The sequence below is a fragment of the Balaenoptera borealis genome, assembly GCF_965194805.1.
Source record: "Balaenoptera borealis genome assembly, chromosome: 4".
Lineage (NCBI taxonomy): Eukaryota > Metazoa > Chordata > Mammalia > Artiodactyla > Balaenopteridae > Balaenoptera > Balaenoptera borealis.
This window is the reverse complement of record NC_138861.1, coordinates 64,115,618-64,130,527: the sequence shown is the minus strand read 5'-3', so window position 1 is coordinate 64,130,527 and position 14,910 is coordinate 64,115,618. Positions and strand designations below refer to the sequence as shown.

At 37.2% G+C, this 14,910-nt stretch overlaps 1 protein-coding gene across 1 annotated transcript in view; it reads right to left on the bottom strand.

Annotated features, from left to right (window-relative positions):
* Positions 1-14,910, bottom strand: part of TMPRSS11D (transmembrane serine protease 11D) — a 256,137-nt gene that overhangs the window by 152,795 nt on the left and 88,432 nt on the right. The gene's annotated exons all lie outside the window — the stretch shown is intronic.

Genomic DNA, 14,910 nt, shown 5'->3' with positions numbered 1-14,910 from the left:
CTGTCCGTGATCCTAAAGTGGGCTCCTAGTGCTACAGACAGTCATTTTATAGTTTGTAGGCTGTTCCCTTTCCCACACTCCTGGTCAACAATTTCTCACCTCTCCTCTTTTCTCAAACCCCTTCACTTCTCACTCTTAGCTGATGACCTTGATTCCTACATCATTGTGTTAGGTTCCAGAGGCTGCTGTAACAAATTACCACAAACACAGAAGTGTAATCTTTCACAGTTCAGGAGACCAGAAGTCTGAAATTAAGGTGTCATCAGGACTGCACTCCCTCCAAAGGCTCAAGGGAGCCCTTCCTTGCCTCTTCTAGTTCTGGTGGCTCCAGGAGTTCCTTGGCTTGTATTTTAAAACTCCAATTTCTGTCTCAGTCTTGACATGGATATCTTCTTTGTTCTCTCTTTGTTCCCTCCTTTTCTGTCTCTCTTTTTGAATGTGATAAAATATACAGATCACAAAATATACCATCTTAACCATTTTTAAATGTACAGTTCTTTGCCATTAAGAACATTCACATTGTTCTGCAGCCATCACCATCATCCATCTCTAGAAGTTTTTCATCTTCCCAAACTGAAACTCTGTACGCATTACACACTAACTCCCCATTTCCCCCTTCCCCCAGCCTCTAACCACTATTCTACGTTCTGTCTCTATTAATTTGATGGCCCTAAGTACTTTATAGGTACTTCATGTAAGTGTAATCATATAGTATGTCTTTTTGTGACTGGCTTATTTCACTTAGCATAATGTCCTCAAGGTTCCTCCATGTTGTAGCATGTGTCAGGATTTCTTCTTTTTAAAGGTGGAATTATATCCCATTTTATGTACATACATATCACATTTTGTTTATTCATCTGTGAATGGACTCTTGAGTTTCTTCCACATTTTGATTATTGAGAATAATGCTGCTATGAACATGGGTATACAAATATCTGTCCCTTTTTGGAGATAGAAGGTGAAATCATTCATGATTCTAAGGTAGAAATTAATGATGTAGTTGTTTATTGCCCTAAACACTGATATGTGAGCTATTACTACATTTTAGATAAGAGAAATCTCTACTCTGTCGCTACTGGAGGTATTACATTGCCTATTCTGTACATTTTCTGTATGAAAATTTTCATGAGAAAGGTTATGTAACTGGTCACTCCTTTTGTTTTCCCTTACTATAAAGGAATGAAAAAAGACTGTTAATTTCTTGGCAATATTGCATCATTAGTCCTAGCAAAGTATGGTTTTATGGTTTTCTTACCTTACTTTCCTCCATTATTTTAGTGACCCCATTAATGATTTATTATAAGAAGACAACATGCTTTAATGGCAAAATCAAGAGAAAATAAGTCAGGATACTAAATTGCAACTTGATTTCACTGCAGAATGAAGCAAATCCTTTCCTCACTCAGCCTATCAGTTCTCTTCTAGAGGCTGTAAGTTCAGTGGTACCAAACTCATCCCCTGCTCAGTTTTTCAACCAGCTGTTCTGGATCACAGCGGAGAGCCAGGCATCTACTTGCTCACTCTGAAGCCAAAACAGAGTTTGCAAAATCCACGCACTGAAGTGTTGTTGTTTTACTAATCAATGACTCCTTACTCCATGGGTGTGTCTCATGCTTTAAACCCTAGTCTAACCAGCTGGGATGTCAGCTCTTCAAGCCTAGAGCAGATTCACAACCACACATTAGGTGCTTAATAAATAGCTATTGATTCAATAAGCTGAACTGAGAAGAGAGGAAGGGAGAAGGCTGCTGGTTGTAGTAATAGCAATGGTAATAACGAGTAAGAGAAGAGAGAAAAGAAGGTGTAACGGGAAAAAAGTACAGCTACCGGTTTCAAACTCAATAAAGGAAAAGAGTCCTAAACAACCTCCCAACCCTTGAAGGGTCAGTGTTTTAGAGAATATATAATAATCTGGACACCACAATGAACTTCCTCCATCTTTTATCATAAAGATTTTCTTCATGGAATATTACTCAGCCATAAAAAAAATGAAATAACACCAGTTGCAGCAACATGGATAGACCTAGAGATTATCATACTAAGTGAAGTCAGTCAGAAAGAGAAAGACAAATACCATATGATACCACTTATATGTGGAATCTAAAAGATAACGCAAATGAACTTATCTACGAAACAAAAACAGACTCACAGACGTAGAGAACAGACTTGTGGTTGCCAAGGGGGGGTGGAGGAGGGGTGGGTTGGGAGTTTGTGGTTAGCAGATGCAAACTATTATATATAGAATGGATAAACAGCAAGGTCCTACTGTATAGTACAGGGAACTATATTCAATATTCTGATATAAACCATAATGGAAAATAATATGAAAAAGAATATATATGTATAACTGATTCATGTTACTGTACAGCAGAAATTAACACAACATTGTAAATCAACTATACTTCAATAAAATAGATTTTTTTAAAAAAGAAAAATGAAAAACAAAAAAAAACCCAAAACAAATATCTGTTCCTGCTTTCAGTTCTTTTGGATATGTACCCAGAAGTAAAATCATTGGTCATATGGTAATTCTATGTTTCATCTTTTTGAGGAACAACTTGTTATGGACTGAATGTTTGTGTTTTCTCAAAATTCATATGTAGAAATACTAACCCCCAATGTGATGGTATTAGGAGGTAGGGCCTTTGGTAGGTGATGAGGTCATGAGGGTAAAGCCATCATGAATGGGATTAGTACCCTAATAAAAGAGACCCCAGAGAACTCTCTTACTTCTTCTGCCATGTCAGATCACAGCAAGAAGATGGCCATCTAAGAATCAGGAAGCAGGCTTTCACCAGTCATGGATTTGCCTGCACTTTGACCTTGAACTTCCCAGCCTCCATACTGTGAGAAATAAATATTTATTGGTAAACCACCCAGTCTATGATATTTTTGTTATAGCAACCATAATGAACTAAGACACTGCCATACCATTTTCCATTACAGTTATATCATTTCATATTCCACCAACAGTGCAGAAGTGTTCCAAGTTCTTCACACCTTTGTCAACACTTGTTATTTTCTGTTTTTTGTTTTTCGTATCCTGATGGATGTGAAGTGGTATCTCATTGTGGTTTTGATTTGCATTTCCCTAATGATTAGTGATGTTGAGCAACATATCACGTGTCTATTGCCATTTGTGTATCTTCTTTGGAGAAATAGCTGTTTAAGTACTTTACCCATTTTTGAATTTGAATTTAGTTGTTGAGTTGTAGAGTTTCTTTATATATTTCTGGCTACTAATCCCTTACAGATGTATGATTTTCAAATATTAACTTTCATTCTGTGGGTTGTCTTTTCACTCTGTCAATAGTGTTCACTGATACACAAATTTTTAAATTTTGACGTAGTCCAGTTTATCTATTTTTTCTTTTGTCACCTGTTCTTTTGGTGTCATGTCCAAGAAGTCATTTCCAAATTCATATCATGAAGTTTATCTTCTGTGCTTTCTAATCCACTACGACAGATTTAAATATCATATGTGTGCATTTGACCCACAAGTCTTTTAAAATATTTGTTATAATTCTTCTGACTTAAAGTTCTGCCTCCTGGAATAGTCCTATGTGGATCTGTTTCTGATATCTCAAATTCAATATGCCCAAACAAGATATTGTTCTCTAATTCCCCTCCATCCATTCCTGGGTCTCCCACATCCATTGAATTGTCATGACTTGCATTTATTCTCTTCAAAATCACCTTCTCATTATATAAGAATCTATACTCCAACTCTACTAAGTCACAAAATATAACAAATGTCCTCCTAAAACAAGGAATTACAATGGTTATTGGGGGTGGGGGAGACAAAGCAGTGGAACTATTTGCTCTAAATGAATTTTATGCTGAAGCTAAATACATGAAACAAATCACACTGAAGCAGTTCTGGCTGAGGTGAGCAGGGAATAACTGGAATCCCACTTACTTAGAATCTCCATCTCCTGAGAGATCGTCCCCATGAAAGCTATTGCCCTAGAGGTTTCAGGAGAATGTTTACCCTGTTCTGTGGAAAGGAAAGGACATGGCTTAGATTATAATCTAGGAATATCATAGGCATAGATATCATACTGTCTATACTTTGCATTAAGTAGAACAAAAAGAAGAAAATGTGTTAATGTATTTATTTCAATCAAAATTGCCAGTTAGTGCAGTTAGTTACAGGTATTAGTTATAAATATGAGAATCTATTTAAATTAAAAGAGTAATGTACAAAACCTTTCTCCTTCTACTCCCTGCACCACTGAGAGATGAAACATATGTCATTTATTTTGCACAGAATGCTAGGGTCATCCTTTGCTGCCTACTCTAACAACCTAGGGAAGTTTATTCTGAGAAAACACCCTCCGTCCTTCAACAATTACATAGAGATGGGTCATCAATTCTGAAGACTGTGAAGGTTGACAGCATTACTTGAGAATGTATGTTTTTCCTTCTGCTGTAAGTCTCCTATTCTCATAGCTAAACTATTATTAAATGAAAACTTCCTCTGTTCTTGATTTCTGGCTTGCACTTGAAATTATATGGGAAATTAAAACCTTTCCAGCTAATCTGATCTGAAGAAAATGTAGAAAGAAACAATTTGAAATTCACTTTGTGCATGATATGATAGATTATAGAATTTGGGGGTCAGAGGACATGTGTATACATAAGTTAACTAAAATTGACTGATAACATCCATAGTCATGAACGGTGTACATCCTTGCTTGCACTTTGCCATTATTCTACTTGCTTATTAGGTATAAAATGATGGCTTACTTTCATTTTCATTGTATTTCTCTGAACACTAATTCTTTGAGCATTTGTTTTATATGCTTACTTCTTTTTTAAAAATTGCCCTTTTGTATTTTTTGCCCAAATTTCTAATGTGGTTGTTCCTTTCCTTGTTGATTTGCAAGAGTATTTTGTATATTTTGATAAGGTTATCATTACCTTTTCAGTTTTAAATATTTTAAATATCTACTTCCATTCTATCCATACTGTTATTTACCTAACAGAAGCAGTGAATAGTCACATGTATTTTTTATTTTTTTTTGCCTTATAGTTAATATTCCCTGTGTTTTACTTTAACAATCTATTCCTTATCCTAGGTCACAAAGACATTCTTCTTTTTTTTTTGTAGTCGTCATTTTTTTTTCCCTCTCACTTATGTTTCTACTCCATTTCTGGAGTCTACCTTTGTGCGTAGTTTTAGGCAGGGATCCATGGTTGTGGTGATGGTGGAAGTGAGCTTCTGAGATCTCCCATCTAGGAGAATGTAACTGACAGATGGCCCCAGCTTCTGTGCTCTGAGCCCTCCACAGCACTCATACTGAGACCATGCTTCCTACAGTCTTCTCCTGGCCTTGGACCAACACAGCAGGCTTGTTAGGGCAGGAATATTCCTAGGAAATGTGGGGCTTCTTTGATGGGTGTCTTTAACTTGAGGACTCCCCATAGGCTTAGCCAAATTTTCTTGGACCTGCACTGCCATGTGAGACTCTTTCTAACTCTTCTCCCTTTCTCCTCTCCTGCACAAATGTTGGACTTGAACTGCATCCTGAGGGGTCTCTTTGCCTCCTCCAACACGTATCTCATTTTCTTCACAGAAATTTTCCCCAATAAATCTCTTGTACCTCAAATCCAACTTTGGGGTCTGATTGAGTGATCTCAGAAAATTGAGGACCAACAAACTCATTTCCCTGCCTATTGGGTAAAGAGGACATTCTGAGTGGCATGCAGGGCACAGATAATCCCTAGCATAAGGTGACAACTGAATTGCTAAAGACTTCACCAGTGGTGATCTGGGAAAACTTCCTGGTGGCGGGGACCCTGTTGCAGGGTGATGGTTCAGGCAATTAAAAGAGATGAGAAGGAAGAATGCCTACAAAGATAGTGGAATTGTCTGGTTACTGCTAAATTGTATTGTTGCCCCGCAGAGAGATAAGGAGAAACGAGGGTTGTTTAAAATCAGTTAAGGCTAAGCATGAGAACCAGTTGCAGAGAGATGCTTACCTCCTGCAGAGGAAGAGTAGACTAAAGATTTAACAGTTAGTTTCCCAGAGTTTGAATGCTTAGTCAAAGCAGATCTGCTATGCTTAGGTTGGGACCTGGTAGAGAAAAATCTGGGACCTTGAATTGTAAAATGGAGACAGGTGGATAGATACTGGTATTGGTCCTGCAGATTCCTTGAACCTCAGAGTTTGCAGAAGTAGTCCCTTGTTCCTTAGTAAGAGCTAGCCCTTCTCCCATGGTGAAAGATGCTGCAGAGCCCTCTCCCCAACAAGGCAACAGATGCCTCCTCAAGAGATATTCTCTCCTCCTCAATTGACAATCAGGCCAGTAACTCAGCTAGGAATGTGCTGAGCCTGAGAAGGGAGGAAGGAGACTACACACTGAAGAAATTGTAAGAATTAGTGAGTATGTGCTGACAGAGGAGTACTCCTGGTCCTGGCATTGGGTTTTGAGGGTGCATGATGAAGGAGGGCTGAATTGAAGTTGGAATAAGTAAGAATTTATTGACCTTCTTGAGGTAGGGAATTTAATATTCTGGGAAGAACCAAGGAGATTGGGCACACTTGCTGCAAGAGTTGATCTTAACAGCCTGGAAGAAGCAATAGTCAGGACTGAGTGAAGCAGAAGTTCCCTAGTTGCCCAGGCAGACATTGGAGGAAAAAATAGAGGCTGAGGGAAATGGGAATTCTGGAATGGGTATGTTATGTGAAGCCAGAAGACCTATCTGTGGATATGTACCAGGGACAGGCCCATGTTGTTTACCAAAGCCACTAGAAATGAGCTGGTGGGAGGGACTCGAGCATGACTGAGAAGCTCAGTGTTGGCTCTCCTCTGCAGGTGAAAGCTGACCGTGAGACTAACAGCTACAGAGCTGGGCTCTCAGGTGAAGAAGCACTGGGGGGGAACCATGTTCTTAAACTTGAATTCACCGGCCCTGGAGGTTTGGAGGAGTGAGGGTGAGGTAAAGAATACCTGAAAGCGGCTGATTAGTTGCTACCTTTTCTAGAAACTCCTCTCCTTTGTATGAATTTACCCTGATGCTTCCAAAATTGGTCGTCTGGATTGCTGAGTCTAGTCTGGTATGAAAAGCAGGTGAACGTTGTCTCAAGGTAATACAGGGCAAGTCAGGGTGCTGGGGGACAGAGTAAAACTTAAAAAGCTTTTCCTTCAACTATTCTCTCATTAAATTCTAGGCTTCAGCCACCCACCCTTCCTACATACTGCCATTCGAGATGGCCCCATCTCCCAGTGTCTCACTTTTGTTATGATTTCCTGATCTAGAATCCATGTTTACTTCTTTATTCTTAGTTTATCTGATTTGATTGATTTGGAGAAGGGAGTAAGTATCCTATGCTAGTTTACCATTTTGGCAGAAACAAAAGCCCAGATATACTCATGTGATTGTGTGTGTGTGTGTGTGTATGCACGCTATGTGAGTGTAAAAAATAATGCAATTTTTGAAAAATAAAATGTGGGTAAGCCCTTTATAAGCGAACAGATATATCTGTTTATGTTTGTATACAGACGGAATGATATGAAGGGATATATGAAATTTTAAACTTGGGTTATTTTAAGAGGAAATTGGAGAGAGGTCGCCAGAGTTTTCTTTATACTACTCTATGTTTAGAAAACAGCTCATGTAACTTCATCTCTTGAAATGAAATTACAATAAAATATATTTTAAAAATAACATGGACCAGGAGGTGGCAGCATATTAACACCTTTGGCCTAAGTTTCTTAGTGCCTTGCAGCATTTAAATGAACATAGGTGTGGGTCACAGTGATCTGTTGTTTCTGTATTTCCTAGATTCATCTATAATAAATCAACATTAACTGATTGCACAATCCAATCCTTGTTTTATTTGGGTTGGCTTCTTGCTTAAATTATCATTTGATATTTTTTACCTTTGTGACTAAGTCACTCTGATACTCCTCCACTATTTGCTACTCTTGTGTTTGGTTGTCATTAACATAGCTTTTGGGGTTACAGGAAATTCCCTGTTGATTTAAAAAGCAACCAAAAACACTCGTTGATTCATTAATATACCATTATTTGGGGGAAGTTCTGGGATCTTTGTCTGAGGGAGATAGAAAAAAACAATTTCTACCTGTGGGTCCTTGGTGGGCCTTCTGTAGCTCATACAGATCCCCTCTCCACTAGTGGACCAGCACCCCCAGAGGAAGGAGAGTCGAAAAGTGGTCATGCTATGCCTGGCTAACCACACTCTCCAAAGGGTCTGCTACTTTTAACAGCAGTTATCAAAAACACTTTTGGCTCCTTATGTAGTCTTGAGAAAGGACTCAGTTTTATACAAAACTGTATACCCATTGTCTAGAATACCCAATGTCTGACACATAGAGGTTTAAGAAATGTTTGTTAGATGAATAACTGATTATGCAAGTAGTTGCGTAGAATCCTCTGGGTCAGTGATGTCCAATAAAACTTTCTGCGATGATGAAAATGATGTATATCTGTGCTACCCAATATGGTAGCCACTAGCCACATGTAGTTATTTTGTGTTTAAAATGTGATTTGTATGACTGAAAAATAAATTTTTAATTGTATTTAACTTAAATTAATTTATATCTAAATAACCCCATCTAGCTAGTGGCTACCATATTGGACAGTACAGATTTTAGTATACAGTAATGCTACATGATTTTCTATTCTCCACTCTGAAATGTTAGTGAATGATGTACTGAGCCATTCTGCCTCAGCTGACTATGTAATACTCTTTCAAATAGTATCTGTTTATGCATTTTGAGGATACTGAATAGATAAACATGAGGCAATTATGCAGGATTTATGTACTTGACATATGTACTTGACATGAGGCAATTATGCAGGATTTATGTACTTGACATTTCACTAGCTACATATTTATATAGATATCTCTCTACATAATCTCTCTGTATCTCTATATAGGTAGATCTCTCTATCTGCATCTATATCTATCCATCCATCCATCCATACATACATACATTCATCCATCTAGAGATGAATTATTAGCTTGTAGCAACTCAGTCTTCAAACTGCCTCCTTTCTCCAACAAGGTTCAGTTTCCAAATGATCTTAATTTGGCTAGGATTTTTTTAGATACGAGTGTGATCATGATAGATGGTCTTTTAGCGTTCTCAGTGCATCAGCATTACATAAAAGGGGAGAAGAAAGATATTTTCAAACTCATGTAAGGAAATAGTGGGTGCAAAATTTTTAAGAGTGACTCTTTTCCTCTGAGTACTGACCCGATGCCAGTGGTTCTCAACTTGGGGTGATTTTGCCCCTCAGATGACATTTGGCAATGTCTGGTTACATTTTTTTTTTCTTTTTTGATAGCTGTAGGTTTTTATTGATCCCCTGTATGAGGTTGAAGAAGTTCCTTCCTGTTTCTTTGTTTGCTGAGGTTTTATCCTGAATGGGTTTTTTTTTTCTGAGTTGATTACATTTATTGATATAATAAAACTATGTAGGTATGCATAAAAACATTTATTAAAATCTGAATCAGAAAAGGTATGTCATCATTTTCTAAATTTGTTGACTGTTATGTTTTTTTGTCTGTTTTTTTTTTTGAATTTTAATTTACTTATTTTTTTATACAGCAGGTTCTTATTAGTTATCCATTTTATACATATTAGTGTATACATGTCAATCCCAATCTCCAAATTCATCATACCACCACCCCCACCACTTTTCCCCCTTGGTGTCCATACATTTGTTCTCTGCATCTGTGTCTCAATTTCTGCCCTGCAAACCGGTGCATCTGTACCATTTTTCTAGGTTCCACATATATGCGTTAATAAGAATATTTGTTTTTCTCTTTTTGATTTACTTCACTCTGTATGACAGTCTCTAGATCCATCTACATCTCTACAAATGACCCAATTTCATTCCTTCTTATGGCTAAGTAATATTCCATTGTATATATGTACCATAACTTCTTTATCCATTCATCTGTTGATGGGCATTTAGGTTGCTTCCAGGTGCTGGCTATTGTAAATAGTGCTGCAATGAACATTGGGATGCATCTGTCTTTTTGAATTATGGCTTTCTCTGGGTATATGTCAAGTACTGGGATTGCTGGGTCATATGGTAATTCTATTTTTAGTTTTTTAAGGAACTTCCATACTGTTCTCCAGTGTGGTTGTATCAATTTACATCCCCACAAACAGTGCAAGAGGGTTCCCTTTTCTCCACACCCTCTCCAGCATTTGTTGTTTGCAGATTTTCTGATGATGCCCATTCTAACTGGTGTGAGGTGATACCTCATTGTAGTTTTGATTTGCATTTCTCTAATAATTAGTGATGTTGAGCAGCTTTTCATGTGCTTCTTGGCTATCAGTATGTCTTCTTTGGAGAAATGTCTATTTAGGTCTTCTGCCCATTTTTGGATTGGGTTAGTTGTTTTTTTAATATTGAGGTACATGAGCTGTTTATATATTTTGGAGATTAATCCTTTGTCCATTGATTCATTTGCAAATATTTTCTCCCATTCTCAGGGTTGTCTTTTTGTCTCATTTGTTGTTTCCTTTGCTGTGCAAAAACTTTTAAGTTTCATTAGGTCCCATTTGTTTATTTTTGTTTTTATTTCCATTACTCTAGGAGGTGGATCCAGAAAGATCTTGCTGTGATTGATGTCAAAGAGTGTTCTTCCTATGTTTTCCTCTAAGAGTTTTATAGTGTCCGGTCTTACATTTAGTTCTCTAATCCATTTTGTGTTTATTTTTGTGTATGGTGTTAGGGTGTGTTCTAATTTCATTCTTTTACATGTAGCCATCCAGTTCTCCCAGCACCACTTAGTGAAGAGACTGTCTTTTCTCCATTGTATATCCTTGCCTCCTTTGTCATAGATTAGTTGACCATAGGTGCATGGGTTTATCTCTGGGCTTTCTATCTTGTTCTATTGATCTATGTTTCTGTTTTTGTGCCAGTACCATATTGTCTTGATTACCGTAGCTTTGTAGTATAGTCTGAAGTCTGGGAGCCTGATTCCTCCAGCTCCATTTTTTGCCCTCAAGACTGCTTTGGCTATTCGGGGTCTTTTGTGTCTCCCTACAGATTTTAAGATTTTTTGTTCTAGTTCTGTAAGAAATGCCATTGGTAATTTCATAGGGATTGCATTGAATCTGTAGATTGCTTTGGGTAGTAGAGTCATTTTCACAATGTTGATTCTTCCAATCCAAGAACATGGTATATCTCTCCATCTGTTTGTATCATCTTTAATTTCTTTCATCAGTGTCTTATAGTTTTCTGCATACAGGTCTTTTGTCTCCCTAGGTAGGTTTATTCCTAGGTATTTTATTTTTTTTGCTGCAATGGTAAATGGGAGTGTTTCCTTAATTTCTCTTTCAGATTTTTCATCCTTAGTGTATAGGAATGCAAGAGATTTCTGTGCATTAATTTTGTATCCTGCAACTTTACCAAATTCATTGATTAGCTCTAGTAGTTTTCTGGTGGCATCTTCAGGATTCTCTATGTATAGTATCATGTCACCTGCAAACAGTGACAGTTTTACTTCTTCTTTTCCGATTTGGATTCCTCTTATTTCTTTTTCTTTTCTGATTGCCATTGCTAGGACTTCCAAACCTGTGTTGAATACTATTGGTGAGGGTGGACATCCTTGTCTCCTTCCTGATCTTAGAGAAAATACTTTCAGTTTTTCACCGTTGAGAATGATGTTTGCTGTGGGTTTGTCATATATGGCCTTTATTATGTTGAGGTAGGTTCCCTCCATGCCTACTTTCTGGAGAGTTTTTATCATAAATGGGTGTTGAATTTTGTCAAAAGATTTTTCTGCATCTATTGAGATGATCATATAGTTTTTCTTCTTCAATTTGTTAATGTGGTGTATCACATTGATTGATTTGCGTTTATTGAAGAATCCTTGTATCCCTGGGATAAATCCCACTTGTTCATGGTGTATGATCCTTTTAATGTGTTGTTGGATTCTGTTTGCTTGTATTTTGTTGAGGATTTTTGCATCTATATTCATCAGTGATATTGGTCTGTAATTTTTTTTTTTTTTGTAGTATCTTTGTCTGGTTTTGGTATCAGGGTGATGGTGGCCTCATAGAATGAGTTTGGGAGTGTTCCTTCCCCTGCACTTTTTTGGAGGAGTTTGAGAAGTATGGGTGTTAGATCTTCTCTAAATGTTTGATAGAATTCACCTGTGAAGCCATTGGATTCTGGACTTTTGTTTGTTGGAAGATTTTTAATCACAGTTTCAATTTCATCACTTGTGATTGCTCTGTTCATATTTTCTGTTTCTTCCTGGTTCAGTCTTGGAAGGTTATACTTTTCTAAGAATTTGTCCATTTCTTCCACATTGTCCATTTTATTGGCATAGAGTTGCTTGGAGTAGTCTCTTAGGTTGCTTAGTAGTTCTACAGTGTCTGTTGTAACTTCTCCTTTTTCATTTCTAATTTTATTGATTTGAGTCCTCTCCCTCTTTTTCTTGATGAGTCTGGCTAATGGTTTATCAATTTTGTTTATCTTCTCAAAGAACCAGCTTTTAGTTTTATTGATTTTTGCTATTGTTTTCTTTGTTTCTATTTCATTTATTTCTGCTCCGATCTTTATGATTTCTTTCCTTCTGCTAACATTGGGTTTTGCTTGTTCTTCTTTCTCTAGTTTCTTTAGATGTAAGGTTAGATTGTTTACTTGAGATTTTTCTTGTTTCTTTAGGTAGACTTGTATAGCTATAAACTTCCCTCTTAGAACTGCTTTTGCTGCATCCCATAGGTTTTGGGCCATCGTGTTTTCATTGTCATTTGTCTCTAGGTATTTTTTGATTTCCTCTTTGATTTCTTCAGTGATCTCTTGGTTATTTAGTAACGTAGTTTTTAGCCTCCATGTGTTTGTGTTTTTTACGTTTTTTTCCCTGTAATTGATTTCTAATCTCATAGCATTGTGGTCAGAAAAGATGCTTGATATGATTTCAGTTTTCTTAAATTTACTGAGGCTTGATTTGTGACCCAAGATGTGATCTATCCTGGAGAATATTCCTTGCGCACTTGAGAAGAAAGTGTAATCTGCTGTTTTTGGATGGAATGTCCTATAAATATCAATTAAATCTATCTGGTCTATTGTGTCATTTAAAGCTTGTGTTTCCTTATTAATTTTCTCTTTGGATGATCTGTCCATTGGTATAAGTGGGGTATTAAAGTCCCCCACTATTATTGTGTTACTGTCAATTTCCTCTTTTATACCTGTTAGCATTTGCCTTATGTATTGAGGTGCTCCTATGTTGGGTGCATATATATGTATAATTGTTATATCTTCTTCTTGGATTGATCCCTTGATCATTATGTAGTGTCCTTCCTTGTCTCTTGTAACATTGTTTATTGTAAAGTCTATTTTATCTGATATGAGTATTGCCACTCCAGCTTTCTTTTGATTTCCATTTGCATGGAAAATCTTTTTCCAACCCCTCGCTTTCAGTCTGTATGTGTCCCTAGGTCTGAAGTGGGTCTCTTGTAGACAGCATATATATGGGTCTTATTTTTGTATCCATTCAGCAAGCCTGTGTCTTTTGGTTGTAGCATTTAATCCATTCACGTTTAAGGTAATTATCGATATGTATGTTCCTATTACCATTTTCTTAATTGTTTTGGGGTTTTTTTTGTAGGTCCTTTTCTTCTCTTGTGTTTCCCACTTACGAGATGTTCCTTTAGCATTTGTTGTAGAGCTGGTTTGGTGGTGCTGAATTCTCTTAGCTTTTGTTTGTCTGTAAAGCTTTTGATTTCTCCATCGAATCTGAATGACATCCTTGCTGGGTAGAGTAATCTTGGTTGTAGGTTCTTCCCTTTCATCACTTTAAATATACCGTGCTACTCCCTTCTGGCTTGTAGAGTTTCTGCTGAGAAATCACCTGTTAACCTTATGGGAGTTCCCTTGTATATTATTTGTCATTTTTTTCCTTGTTCCTTTTAATAATTTTTCTTTGTCTTTAATTTTTGTCAATTTGATTACTGTGTGTCTCAGCATGTTTCTCCTTGACTTTTTCCTGCCTGGGACTCTGTGCCCTTCCTGGACTTGGGTGGCTATTTTCTTTCCCAAGTTAGGGAAGTTTTCGACTATAATCTCTTCAAATATTTTCTTGTGTCCTTTTTCTCTCTTTTCACCTTTTGGGACCCCTATAATGTGAACGTTGTTGCATTTATTGTTGTCCCAGAGGTCTCTTAGGCTGTCTTCATTTCTTTTCATTCTTTTTTCTTTATTTTGTTCCTCAGCAGCGATTTCCACCATTCTGTCTTCCAGGTCACTTATCCGTTCTTCTGCTATTGATTCCTTCTAGTGTAGTTTTCATTTCAGTTATTGTATTGGTCATCTCTGTTTGTTTGTTCTTTAATTCTTCTAGGTCTTTGTTAAACATTTCTTGCATCTTCTCGATCTTTGCCTCCATTGTTTTTCCGAGGTCCTGGATCATCTTCACTATCATTATTCTAAATTCTTTTTCTGGAAGTTTGCCTATCTCCACTTCATCTAGTTGTTTTTCTGGGGTTTTATCTTGTTCCTTCATCTGGTACATAGCCCTCTATCTTTTCATTTTGTCTGTCTTTCTGTGAATATGGTTTTTATTCCACAGGCTGCAGGATTGTAGTTCTTCTTGCTTCTGCTGTCTGCCCTCCGCTCCTGGATATGTTTTTGTTTGTTACAGCTTGGTAGGGTTACCACTGGCACCTAGTATATAGAGGGAAGGAATGCTGCTAAACATTCTACAATGCAGAGGATGCTGCCGCTCCTCCACCACTGCCCCTGCCTCCTCAAGAAAGAATTTTCTCACACAGTGTCAGTAGTGCCAAGGTTGAGAAACCCTGCTTTGTAGTAAGGATTCAAAGAGAATGAGTTTGAATTTACCATTAGAAATATATTTTAATTTATACAATATAATATTATGTGGGGCAAGAGAGACTCCTACTTGATAT